The sequence below is a fragment of the Pteropus alecto genome, unplaced genomic scaffold (assembly GCF_000325575.1).
Source record: "Pteropus alecto unplaced genomic scaffold, ASM32557v1 scaffold67, whole genome shotgun sequence".
Taxonomy (NCBI): Eukaryota; Metazoa; Chordata; class Mammalia; order Chiroptera; family Pteropodidae; genus Pteropus; species Pteropus alecto.
This window is the reverse complement of record NW_006441061.1, coordinates 7,949,606-7,961,483: the sequence shown is the minus strand read 5'-3', so window position 1 is coordinate 7,961,483 and position 11,878 is coordinate 7,949,606.

Below are 11,878 nucleotides of genomic sequence, written 5' to 3'. Positions count from 1 at the left end.
GCAGATCCTGGGACCCTGGAGGTGGGACCGGCGCGGGCTCTTCTCACGGGCAGAGCTGCCACTGCCATGGGACATGGCCGTGATGCGGTTGTCAGTGGCGGACCTTGGCCGAGCTCCTGCTGGCCGTGTGTGTAGTCTCCTGTGCCTCAGTGTCCCTATCTGTAAGAAGGAGGTGACGGTTGTAACCCGGGCAGGATTTTCGCGAGGATTCAGTGCGTAACGTGTACAAGGCACGGAGAAGACCTCCGTGCAGCACCAGGCAGAGAGTCCCGGGCCGGGCACCAAGTACCCGGCTCTCCGCTCACCGGCTGCCCGTGTGAGTCGCTCCCTCTCTCACGAACAGTCACACTGGTACCTCCCTCACGCGCTGAGCACGAGAGGAGGTGCCACCGGCAGTGTCCCCTGGTGGGTTTATTGGGTCACTTGCTGTGACTTCTGTGGTTCTGAGCTGGTCGTGGAGATGTGTCCTTGGACGGGTGGGGCACACCGTGTTCCCCACACCCCTCCCAACTCCTCAGGCCACCCCCACTTTATGAGGGGGCATGGGGGTCCAGACATGGGAGCGGACCCTCAGGGACAGGACCAGGGCCATGGCTGATGCACTCCCGGGTGGCTAAGGGCCATTTCTGTGCCACTGTGGTCCCAGGCGGCTGGAGAGGAGTTTACAGAATGAATGAGCGCGAAGCTGGGTGCGTGCGCATGCGAGGTGCGGGCGATGGGGTCGCTTTGCGTTATACACGCGCCATCGTGTGGGCCGTCATCCCGCCAGCTCCGACTCTGCGGGTGGTTTTTCCCGCGGATTCCGGACCTGAGGAGCATGCCCACGCTCGGAGAGAGCCCTGCCACTCTCTGGTGACTCAGACCTAAGCTATGGGACCCCAGTCTGACCCAGGTTTCATAACACGGAGCCCCGGGGGCCCTGCCGGCTTCCTGCGATGTCTCCGCGTGTGAAACGGGGTCTACTCAGTGGAGTTTCCTAGACCTGGGTTCTTCGGCGAAATTCGCTCTCCTGCTCTGCGCTTTCCTGCCAGCACGGCACCACGGCCACAGGGCTTAACGACATCTTCGGTTGTTGTTGTTTTTTTTTTTTTCATAAACACCACTAAATGACATCAAAATGTGGGCATGTAGTGGGAGTGATTTAAATGTAAAAACTCTGGCCCTGCGTTAGAAAAATAGTGCTCTCACAATGAAAAAGAGTTTTGACCTCAGTGGGAGGCGGGAGCCATTCCGCCCCTCCTGCCAGTGCGGTGACCGCGAGGGGATCTCTTTCCTGGGGAGAGTTCCAGAGGGCGCATGGGAGAGGCTGGCCCTCGGGCGGGGAAGCCGGGCGTGACCGTGGCTCTGTCTGAAGTGTTTGTGGACCTCTGACTCGAGTCGGACCTGTGCTGGGCACAAGGCAGCAGGTGCACAAGTGAGCCACAGGTGAGCCGTCCTGCCCAGCAGGAGTTTCTAATGCAGTGAGGGAATCAACCCTTGAACAGGCAAATTTTTTATCTAGCGAAGAGCAAAGTGGGAGGTCAGGTCGTTTACCATAAGGATGGGCACGCCACCGGCCAATCATAGGCAGCCACTGGCCAGCCCCTAAGCCCCTGGCCAATCAGAGAGAGGCACCTGGGGCGCTGGCCAATCAGGGAGAGGCACCTGCCTGCACCAGTGGGGTGCTGGCCAATTGAGATCAGCCTGCTTCGCCATAGCCTGCAGCTTTTGCCCCGCTCCCCCCCAGGTGTTTGAAGGGAGGCATCCCTTGGTGGATGCAGGTGGCTCTCCCATGTGTCCTTCCTTAGGCTCCCGGTGTATTTAGCTGGACCCGCTCTAGAGTGTTCCCGGTGGAGCACCTGCCATCCTCACAGATACTTGGACCAGGTGGGGTTGGTCCCATCCTGCAGATGTGCAAATGGGGGCTCTGCAAGCCCAGCTGGCAAAAGGGGCGACAGGTGCCCTCTGCCTCCCAGTGAAAAGCACGCCGCTATCGGAGCCAGGTGAGGGGGCTCCCCGGGGCAGCCAGGGGCCTGCGCTTCAGATAGAGGTGCGTGCTCCCTGCCAACGCGAGCGGCCTCAGAGCCCCTGCCTCAGTTTCTCCTTCTTCATTTCTGACGCATGAAAATGTGCACTGGCAGAACGGTGGACTCTGTTCCCTGCTGTGGTTTTGTCCTGCTGAGTGTCAAGGCCTTCTTCTTGGGGGCGGGGGCGGGGCAGACAGCGGGGCAGCTGTGTGCCGAGTGGGTGCCAGGGGCCCTGGCCCACGTGGCTCAAGGATGGAGCCTGTTGGGGGTAGCGGATGCTGGTGTGGGCAGGGCTGGGTGGGCGAGCTGGAGGGGCGCAGGAAAGATGGCCGCCTCACAGCCCTGCACCCCGAGTTCCGTCTGATTTGGGGGCCCCTTTGCAAAGGGCCCTTTGTGGGCGTGGTCTTCGGGATGGAGGTGGGGGGTGTGACGTTTCTGTGATCCGTCTTTACTGTTAGTTTTTTTCTTCTGCTTTTCCTTCATCTTTTCTTCTTTGGGGAGAATCCAGCTTTCTTCTCTGTGCTGTTTCTGGGTTCTCCCCCTGGGGCAGGAGGAGGTCAAGGGCACAGCTGCCGGGAGGGAGCCTAGCTCCGGGTTGACGCAGCTCTTCATGTGAGCAGAGAGAGTTGCAGCGTCCCTGGCTGGTTTTATGCAAAGAAGGAGAAAAGGCCATGGCCCCTTTGCAGGCCTTTTAGACTAGAAGGTGTTCGTGCTGTGAAGGGCCGACTAGGAGCCCTCTTGGCAGTGCGGGAGCCAGGATTCCCAAATGGAATCACTTTCTGGGGAATCCTTCTTGCTCTCGGGTTCACAGTTTAAGGAAGGCCGTTTAAGTCGGGAGGTCCCGCCTGGGGAATGGCTCTTCCCCTTGTGCTCCGCGAACCGCGGGGGCATCCTTGGGTGCAGGCCGGGGCGAGGGCAGAGCGGAGGGGTGGCCCCGCTGAGCGATGCCTCGAAGCTCCAGGGGGAGGACCCGGAGACCACCGAGAGAGGGCGGGGGCCTGTGGGAGCAAGGCCGGTGTCCCCGCAGGACCACACTCCCTCACCTGAAACAGGTAGACTGCAGGTTTCAGCGTAGAGGATGGGGCGGCGGGGGCGTCCACACGGAGGCGTCCACACGGGAGGCGTCCACACGGGAGGCGTCCACTCGGGAGGCGTCCACACGGGAGGCATCCACTCGGGAGGCGTCCACACGGGAGGCGTCCACTCGGGAGGCGTCCACACGGGGGGATGCCGGGAGGGAAGAGGGCGTCCCGCCTTCAAGAAGCCCGGGCGCTTGGGCTTTCTTCTCCCTCCCGGGGCGCGAGGTCGCGCTTCTCCAGAAGGAGGACTTCTCCGCCAGGGGCCTGAGGGCGGGGCCTGGGGCGGGGCCCGTGACTCTTCGGCCAGAGCGTGCAAGCCGGGTGCCCGCCCTTCCGAATCTGCCTGTCCTCACGCGCCCTGCAGCACCACTGGCCCCTGCGGCACCACTGTCCCCTCCCTACGGACAGGCTCCCACCTCCCCTTCCTGAGGCAGGGCCTGGCCGATTACAAACAGCTGCCTGGCCCGAAGCAGGGTTTACAAACACTGGGGAGGGCTGTTTTCCAGGGCTGGAGGGCACATGGGGGGCAGTGTCTTCTGCAGCCCAGGGAGCTGGAAGAAGGGGGGGCTGTCCTGTGGGGCTCTCGGGCCCACCCCGCCCCCCACTGTGTGACAAGGGTCCGCCCCCCAATGTGTGATCCGTGGGGACCAGCTGAGGAATGGCCAGGCTCTGAGCCCGAGGGGGTGAGGGGCAGCTGGGCCCCGGCCAGCCTGGAGGGTCCCACACTCTCCAAGGTCTGAGCTGAGTCTAACAACCGAAACGTGAATTAAGGTGGAAAGAGCGTGTGGCACGGGAGGGGGACAGTTGGCTTGAGGTAAAGAATAAGATTCTTTGGGACTTCCCTTCCCCTTCCTTCCTTCCTTCCCTTCCCTTTTTCTTCCTTCCTGTTTTTACCTTCCCTAGCTTTCACGTATTATTTCATCCCGATGACGTCTTTCCAAGGTAAGAGGTACCTTGTATTTTATAGGCAAGAAAACTGAGGCCCCCAGAAGCCCCCCAGCTAGTAAGTGGCAGAGCTGGAGCCTTTAAAACGGCGTGTGAGTCGTGGAAATGTGGTTTGTCTGGCCTCTTGGGAGCGTGCTTAGAGTCCGAGTGAGGTGGGGACGCGGCCCCGTCATAGTCCCTTTTTCCTTTTACGCTGGAGTCTTCGTCCCAGCAGCAGGGGGTGAGGGGGAGGAGGGTGGTGAGGCCTGGGGACTGCCACGGGTCACCTCTCGGCCCTCATTTGTCTCCTTGGGCCCTGGTCTCAGTAGGAAGCAGCACTTTGGTCCCCATCATTCAGCCCCACTTTCCAAAGCCACCCTGAGCCCTGGGCCCCGGTGTCCTCTGCGTACTTCTTAGATGAGATCTGCGGGGTCGGATCGTGAGCCCGAGCCCAGCTGCGAGCAGAGTGTGTGTAAGGGGCCAGCGGCCCTGCTCTGAGTCATGTTTCCCGTCGAAGCGGGAAGGAGAGAGAGGCAGGAGAAGGCTCACAGCCAGGTGGGTCTCGCCTGGGGGTCGTCAGCCCACACGATGAGGGAGACGCGTGCGCATCTGTGCCAGACGGGGTAGCGGACCACTGTGGGGATGTGGTCGGCCGCTGCCCCTCCGAGGGCTGGCCGGGGCCCAGGGATCCGTGGGGCGCCCCAAGGGCTCTGCTGGACCAGAACGTGGCCCACATCTTTAAACCATCAGCATTTCAGAAAAGAAAAATAAAAGTCCCTGAGAGAAGCAAGGCCCCCAGGCCTGACTTCTGAGCCCGCCCTTCGTCGTGTTAGCGAGATGCCCCTGACGCTTCTGGACAGCCAGGGAGGGCGCGGGCCGGCCGAGGACAGGGAGGACAGGCCGAGAGCACCACGCTCTGTTCCCCGGATGAGGGCCAGGGGTCCTGGACAGTGGTCACACCCCTCAGGAGGGTTGCTGCTTGCGTAGCGCCCCTCCCCCGGAGGGATTCTGCCAGGAAAGTTAGGCTTCTTCGATTGATTGATTTGGTCTCCAGGGAGTGGGGCTCATCCCACGTAGGTGTTGGTCTAGTCACCAGGCAGAATTCACAGGAAACTGTGGCGAATTCTGTTCACAGCGGTGACACTGATGCTTCAGAGTCCAAGACCGAGTGTGGGCGTGGGCCTCCCAGAAGCTGGACCGTACGGTGTCCCCGCTCCACCAGCCTGGGGAAAACCTGGGTGTGGCCCGGGTCCCTGGTGCTCCAGGCCTCTCGCGGTGACAACCTCAGATGTCATCTTCCTTCCGTGCCTCAATTTCCTCCTGTGTAAAGCGGAGCCGAGGTTCGTGGTGACTGCGTGAGGACGCAGCCCGGACGCTCCGCGGTCACAGTGTCTCCCTGGGTCTCTGGCGGATCTCAGGCGCCAGCTGCACTGGGGCGTGACAGATGCTGCTTGAGCTGGATGGCTCTGTGAACGGACGGCTGGCACATGTGTTTTGAGCTGGCTCTCAGAAGCAGGCTGGGCAGACGAGAGGGGGCCTGGGCTGTCCTGCGGGAGAGCGGTGGGCACCTCACTGTCTGGAGAGGCGGGTAGAATGGGCTTGATGTCCCCGGGGTGGCTAGGGGAGACAGGATGCGGAGGGTAGGCTCAAGGTTGTTCCGGCGTCTGGTCCTGGGCACGTGTCCAGCCCTGTCTGCTGGATCGGAGGGTGGGCTCAGGGCTCCACTGGGTGATTGTCCCACTCTGGCATTGATGGGCCATGTGCCACTGGCCTTCATGTGGCAGTCTAAAGTACTCCAGATTTCTTGAGGGATCCCAAGCAGGTGGCCGGTTTGTGGCAGGGTGTGTGTGCGGCACATGTACCTAAGCAGACGTGAGGACCCGTGGGCTTCCGGCGTCTCCAGTCCCGTGGGCACACGGCTGGTATGTTCTGACAGCTCCCGTGCGCCGGCTGTTTCGTACCCACAACGTCCTGCTCCATCCAACAGCCCTGTAAGGTCAGCGAGGGTTTGTCCAGGTGACTCAGCTAACAAGGAAGCAGACCTGAGATCTGAATGTGGCTCCCTGTGGCTCTCGAGCCCCCGTCTCTGTGACGGCCCTGGTGACTTCCTCCTGCCAACCCCCCTTCACTGTCTTGATAATTTTCACAGCTGTCACCCTGCTCCTCGGCCGTAATCTCTGCCGCTGGCTCTTTCCAGGCCCTCACGACTCAGGCCCCTTTAATTCCGGGATTAATCGTCTTACCCTGCAAGTAACTTCCAGAAACCCTTTCAGGCATCCTTTGGGATTCCTTAAACACCGTCGGCTCTGCCTGCTCTCCTTCAGGCCACGTCCTCACCCTGAGCCCTCACCTTGAACGGCTCTGTTCCCCAGGACTCCTGGGGGTGACGGTCACTCCAGGGTGCCGTCTCCTGCTCTGCCACTCAGCACGCGGAGCCGGGGTTGTGAGCGTTGCCACTGGAAGCCGCCCTCTGTGTGATCCGGGCAAACTCCTCTGCATCTGCCCCTTGCTCATCAGGATCCAGCCCTCCCTGTGCTGAATTTAGGCCCCAGCAAGAGCCCTGGGCTCCGGGCGTGAGCCTTTCTCCATAAACGTCGCTGCCTGGTCAGTATCTTGGCAAAAAATAAAAATAAAAGAAGGAAAGAAAGAAGTCCCCTGAATTGGGCTAGTCTGGTCTCTTTCCAGACACTCGGGAAAATGTCTCTTGGTCTGGGTTCTCCAGGAGTAAAGCGGCCAGTGCTAACTGCACCCGAGTCTGCCGTGGATCTCGGTGCTGTTCCGAGCGGCCGTCGCCTCTGGGGAAGGTCGGGCTTAACGCTGAGCACATTCTCCTCCGACGGCGCAGGGCTGCCCTCCGTCTCGCTGTCCAGCGTGACTTCCCGGCGCCCTGGGACGCTCCGAGCTGGCGTTTCCAGGCCGGCGGGGCCCGCTGGGCAGGCTCGGGTCTCCCGGAAGCCTTCTGGATACCGGCCAGGTGCACGGCCGAGTCCCCCTCAAGGGGACGTTCACATTCCTCGGGCAAAGACAGAGCGGAAGTGGGGGGACCGGGTGGAAGGGCGTCGGGGTGGAAGGGGTGCTGATGCAGGAGACAGCCCGGCGGGAGGAGCTTCCTGGGACTCTCATGCCATCTGGGCCCCCCTGTCCTGTCTCGTCCGGCCTCGGCCTCCGCGCTCGCAGAGGACGGGCGGGTGTGCGCCGCGGGTCTGGGTGGGAAGGAGAAAGGCGCACGAGACGCTTTGCGGGGGAAACGGCGCCCCGCCCCTGGTGACCACGTCCCCGCAACTTTGAAAAAGAAGATCAAAGTTGAGTGACTTACAGTAACTGATTCAAGCTTACTAGAAGGTCACAGTAATCAATAAAATATAGTATGATACAAGGATAGACATTTATTTAGATCAATGGAATAGAATTGAGATTCCAGAAATAAATCTCATTCTCAGGAAGAAAAGAGTCATAAATCTCATCTATGGTCACTGGCTGCACAGACCGCCTCCCGGCCGCGCAGGGAGCACCTGCTGTCTGCACCGCTGTGCCAGGGTGTCCGGTGCTCGCGCCTGCCCGACCGGGCTGACCCCGAGGCCCTGGAGTCCTGCTTGGTGGCCCCTGGCTTTTCCTAGTCTAGTCCAGGCAGGTCTCCCCTCCCCCGTGCTGTCCTGTTCTCATGACAGCTCCCCCAACCCCCAGGGAGGAAGAGCAGTGACCAGTGACTGCCAGGGACGCTGGGGTCAGAGGTCAGTTGGAGACCCACGCTGATGGCATGGGCTGAGTCAGGACCAGGCTGACCCCTGACCCGCTCAACTCTGCGTCCCTCTCCGTGGGCTTCCGAGCTCTCCAGGTCTCAGTGGCTCAGAGACATGTTGGGGCCGGGCTGCCGGGTGCACAGGGCCTTGCCTCGCGGGCTGGTCTCCCTGCAGTTGGGGTTGGGGGGAGCAGGGCGCGGGCGCTCAGGGCGGGGGTGGCGGGGGACCGTGCCCAGTCTGGGAGGCCAGGCTCCTCTCCTGGAGCATCTCCTTCCTGCTCCTGTTTCTTCATGACTGATTTACATTTTTTAGTGAAAAAGAATACATTTCTCTACAGTCATTTTGGAAAATACAAACATTGTAAAGAATCACCCATAATCCCCAAACATTAAGAATCACCCATAATCCCCCAACTCAGGCTCCCCTGGGTCTTAGCACAAAGAATAGAGAACAGAAGGGAATGTACTCTGCGGCTGACCTGGAAACGCCGGGGCCTCCTCCCCTCCTGGGCCTCGTCCCCCACCGGCGCCCCTCCCTGCAGGCCAAGGCCTCGGAGTGGGACACAGTCGGATTCGGACTTTCTCCCTTCGCTTTATGAGGAAGGCGTTCCTTTCGCGTATGTGACCGCGCTGTAAAAGCCTAATTCGCTCGGAGCGGCTCATATTGTTGGACGTCAGGCCGCTCCCTCGTTTTTGCTACCAAAGGTGGCCGTGCGAGCGTTGATGAAACATGCTGTCGGGAGTTGCCAGCCCAGAGGCAGCGCCTCCCCTCCTGGGCTGCACTTGGGGGAGGAGAACATGGGGGTGGGGCCGGGCCAGCCGCAGAAAGCGCCTCCTTATGGGACATGAAGGGGAGCATAGTGGATGCACTCAGCCATTTAAGGCATGGCACCTGTGGGAACTTAGGGTTTGATCATGGCAGCTTTCACGTTGGCTGGCAAAGAAAGGATTAGTCATGGAAATGGGCTGGACTAATGACGGAGCCACTTGGGGAAAAGCAGTTGGACGCTGCCCCAGTCTTGCACCAAAATGCATTCCAGATGGATCGAAGATGGGCGCTCTAAAAATGAAGCCATAGAGCTACCAGAAGAAAACATGGGAGACCGGGCGTGACAATCTTAGGATGGGAAGGCCGTTCTCAATATGACATAAACCCCAGAAGTTATAAAAGAAAAAAAATTTGACTGCATGAAAGTCAAGGTTTTCTGTCTGGCCAAGAGAAAACCGAAAAACAAGCAATCACCGTAAGAACAGAACATGGAAATACAGCTGACCCTGAACGACACGGTTTGAACTGTGAGGGTTTTTTCAATGAATATTGTAAATGTATTTTCTCTTCCTTCTGACTTTCTGAATAACATGTTCTTTTCTCTAAGCAGTATGTAATACACAAAACATAACAAATATGTGTTGATTGACTGTTTATGTTATCGGTAAGGCTTCTGGCCAGAAGGCTGTTAGGAGTTGTTTTTGGGGAGTCAGAAGTTTTATGGATTTTTGACTGTGTGGGTGGTCGGTGCCCCTTGGGTCCCGCATTGTTTAAGGGTTAACTGCACATCCCAGGACAGGGGTCGATATGCTGTGATGATCAAAGAAATCAGTAAGAAAAGGCCAGGAACAAAACAAAACAACACAACAGAACAAAAACATGGGCAAAAGCCACTACTCGTTCTTAGAAGAGAAAACACAAATAGCTTTTAAACATGTGAGAAAGGAAAGCAGGTGAAGCCCCAGCGAGATACCACCTATCTCCTGGCAGGTGGACAGAGGACAAACGCCGCGGACATGCGCCGCGGGCCGAGGGGCGGGGCGTGCTCTTCGAAAGGCATTCATGGGATCCAGCAAAATATGACAGTGCATGCACTCTGACCTGCCACCTACGCACCTTGGCATGTTTCCTGTGTATACGCGCACACGTGCGTGCGGATGCCGCTGTACAAGGCGGTCGCTGTCTGGAGGAGCAAAGGGGTTGAGTCACCACGTGCCATCACAAGATCCATTTGGAGAAGTGACCGTGCAGCTCACAGTAGAACCCGGTGCCGCAGCTGGAAGAATGGGCTTTACCTGGCTTTGCACTTACTGAAATGGACCAGTCTCCGAGACGTGTTAAGTAGAGAAAAGGTAAAGGATGTTCCTCAAAGCATGAACCCGTCTCTATTGAAAGAAGAGACACAAACCCAGGCTCGTGTGTGCGTAGGTGGTGGAGAGACCCGTGGCGTCCCTAGAGGAGGCCGCTGGGTGCGCGGGGCACAGCTGTCTCCAGCATCCGGGTTGGGTTGGTGGCTTGTTCGAACGCCAGGGTTGGTTGGAAGGCGGGCAGGTGTGTAGGTAACAGAGAGATGAGACGAGGAGGCGTGGCTGGCTGCTCGGAGGTGCGTGTCTCACCGCTGGCAGGTAGCCACTTTCGGCTGGGATGACTTAGTTTAAAAAGTTTGTCCAAAACCAAAAAAAGACAAGAAGAGAAATAAGACCGATTTAGGAAGGATCCCGCTGGACCGACGGAGCATGAGTCATGCACCGATCCTGGGAAAACAGGAGCAGGCACTCGACGGTTTTCAGACTGAAAGTGTCCTCGACGACCCCATCCGCTCGTTTTACCAGCAGGGGGACCGAAGCGGGCGTCACACAGCAAACGGGCGGCACACCCCCGCAGACGTCATCTGTTTTGATCCTCTGAAGTGGGTTCATGTAACAAATGAGGCAAAGGAAGGAAATTGCCCAGGACCACCCGACCGAGAGGGGGTCTCGGGTTCAGCCCATTGGTGTGACTTCCCCAGCACAGCACCTCTGCGAGAATGAATGGGAGGGCGGTGGAGCGTGGATGTGACAGGTTTGACCGCGAAAGGCTCTGTGCACGTGGAGACTGGCTCTGGGTGTGGCCTGTGACCTCCAACCCCATGAGCGCTGCCCGGGCTCTGGGGCCGCTCGTGACCCTGCATTGTCCCCCACGCTCCCACCGCAGGGCAGGGCATGGTCTCTCTGAGCCTGTCTGCATCATCCTCGATGCTGGCTCCAGCTGCGGGGGCCTCACCTCGACGTCCAGCAGACCGTGAGGCTTGTCCCTCCCCACAGTTCCGAGTCATGGGTGTCCTCCAGTCTCCCTCAGTGGCTGAGTCTCTTTTCAGAGGCGCCCCATTTCTTGGGAAGCCAGCCCAGACATGAGACTTTGAGGGTCTTTTGCTGGGAGGACCTCAGGTGACAATAGTCAGGAGATGGGGCTTTATGGGGGTCAATGGAGACAATGGAGAGTCCTCTGTCCTGGAAGAGGCCGAAGTCCCCACGTGTTTCCTTGGGTACTTCGTGTCTTTTTCCCACGAGGTCCCCGCTGGCATGTGAACTTTCTCCCCAAACTTTAGCTGCCCGTATTCCGAACGGGGGAGCTGGTCTGTGTCGTTGGGGCACAGAACTGTGAGTGGGGAGGGGGTGGGGGAAGGGATGAGATCCGTTCCTGCACTCCTCCATCCGATGGGGTGATGGGTTAGTTGTAGCGCCAGCCATCTGAAACCAAAGGATGGGAGGGCTCCCTGCCCTGGGGTTTCACGTCCTGGGGCATCGGACGGCTGTGAGGGCTGTGATTGGTCTGTTTGGTCGAAGCATGTGAAATTGACATTTTGTGGGTCAGAATGGTCAAATAACCGTTTCCCATGGTTCAGTCCGACACTATAAGCATGAGCCCTGAGGAGGGGTTTCAAGGACCCCTTTCCCAGAGGCAGCATTGTCTAAGCTGAGGTCTACATGACCAGTAGGGGTTTATCAGGAGGAGAGGGCGGGAAACAGGAGGATTCTAAGTACAGGGAATGAACTGAATGTGCATCGATGCTGTCTTTGAACGTGGGGTTTAGCATCACTCGAGCCTAGCATGAGTGGGGTGGCAGGAGAGAGTGAGTGGCCATGGATGGGCCTTGGGCACATTTAACTCGATTTAAATTAGCAAAAGTGTATTGCCTTTATCTACCCATCCCTCCGTCTACACATTCACTTACCCAGTGTACCCACCCACCCATCTATCCACCCTCCCCACCCTACCCCTCATCCACCCCCACATCCATCCATCCATCCATCCATCCATCCTTCCATCCATCCACCCCCACCCATCCATCCATCCATCCATCCACTCATTATCCAACCCC